This window comes from Dioscorea cayenensis, chromosome 20 (genome assembly GCF_009730915.1).
Source record: "Dioscorea cayenensis subsp. rotundata cultivar TDr96_F1 chromosome 20, TDr96_F1_v2_PseudoChromosome.rev07_lg8_w22 25.fasta, whole genome shotgun sequence".
In the NCBI taxonomy this organism is placed as follows: Eukaryota; Viridiplantae; Streptophyta; class Magnoliopsida; order Dioscoreales; family Dioscoreaceae; genus Dioscorea; species Dioscorea cayenensis.
Genome location: NC_052490.1, coordinates 1,518,808 through 1,520,759, shown reverse-complemented (window position 1 = coordinate 1,520,759; position 1,952 = coordinate 1,518,808).

Genomic DNA, 1,952 nt, shown 5'->3' with positions numbered 1-1,952 from the left:
TTCGAGGCTTGTTGTTGTTGGAAAACTGGGTAGTGCCATCATCTTCTGTTACCCTTGATTACTTCAAGAAAGGTTCGGGTGGCTCCTCCAACCTAGATTGTAGGTGTTGCTTTATGGATTCCCTTGGCCTCTCATTGTATTCCTAACAAAATCCACTTATTTTACCGAGAATGTACCATAGAAATCAGGCAATCGGATAGAGCATGTCCTCCCTCATACCCATTGTAACTCGTCATAGCCGCCACTCTAAAAGATGTTAGAGTGTCTAACTTCTTTATTAATGACTGAAATTGGGCAAATAATGAGGTAACTGCATTAATCTCATGAAGTCCAGCCACCTTCTTTTTGTCCCTTGTATTCCACTGATAACTATTCATAGCCATTTCTTCAATGAGATGTTGGGCCTCTTCGGGGGTCTTACTTCCTAAGGTACCTCCTATTACAACATCAAGTAACTGCTTTGTGCTTTGGTTCAAACCATTATAGAAAGTCTAAATGATCATCCATTCAGGGAACCCATGTTGATGACACTTCCGCAGGAGCTCCTTGAATCTATCCCATATCTCAAATAGAGACTCCAATTTCGTTTGCACAAAAGGAGCAATCGTGCAAGAAAAGCTTATACCATCTCCTCCCATGTAGTGATCAATGCTCTAGGTAATGAATGTAGCCATTTTTTTGCTCTTCCTTTCAAGTAAAACGGGAAGGCCCTCAACTTGATAGCATCATCTGTTACTCCATTAATCTTGAGCATGTCACACACTTCGAAGAAGTTCTCTAAGTGATTGTTTGGATCCTTATTGTCCAAACCATTAAACTGTGCCGACACTGCAGCATCTAGATGAAAGCTGGCTTGAGCTCTAAATTTTGAGCTGTAATCGGTGGGCCGCACAATACAAGACTACGTGCAAAGAACTGTAGGTTCTGCATAATCTGACAGTGTACTCTGTTGCTCATTCTGTTCTGCCATATTATCAGATCCTTCACCTTCTATCTCAGCTTGATTTGACTGTTCTTGCACAAGTTGTTTTCACCTTCTATGTATTCTTCGCTCAATGTCCAGATTTCATTCAACCAATGTGGAAGGGTTTCCTCGGGTCATAACCTAGAGCTGCAACCAAAGAAAGAAAAACAAATCAAAACGATGGAAAAATTAGAAAATGTGAAATAGAGCAAGTGATGAATAGATAAGATAGAAAAGTGTCAAAGTGTTTAGAAAATGCCTATTCTCTAGCAATGGTGATAAAAACTTTGACACACCCCACAAGTTCACGAGTTATTGAAGTAATAAAAGTATCCTGGTAACTGGGTAGTCGTATCTATAGGGAATAGTGATTAGAAACAAAAGAATTGCTATTTAACTATGATAAAGATGAATCAATAATGGTGTGAACAATATTAATGCAAATAAAGAAATAAAGAGAACAAGAGAGAGACGAATTGAAATGATTGGAGGTGGAATCGATAGAAAGTGGGGAACCCGGACATTACTCCCCCTAGGAATATTGTTTCGAGTACAAGACCAACCATTATATCTCTTAACTGATGCTTAATGAGTCATGGAAATCATAAAATACACGGTCCCAAACCTAAGGTAAACCGTGACTAAACCTACACTATGCCCAGGCGGAGAAATCGCTCAATCTCAACACCTCACACTGTATAAGGTTGTTTAAAGCTTTAGAGACTTCAAGTGATAGACCCTATTCCCTAATATAGATCTAACCCTTTGGTCTAGGCGAAAGGCCCCTAGTCACAATTAAGCCCCAGCACTAAGGATTACTTTAACACTTCATTATGTTGCTTGTTGATAAGTGCTTGTGCGATATGAATGCGAAGCATTATTTTCTTATGTTGAGCATTACTTTCCTCTGGTTTTTACACTAATATGTGTGGTTTTTATGTTACTTTCATGCAGATAAGGTTTTGAGGCCGATTATGAAGGAAAGAAG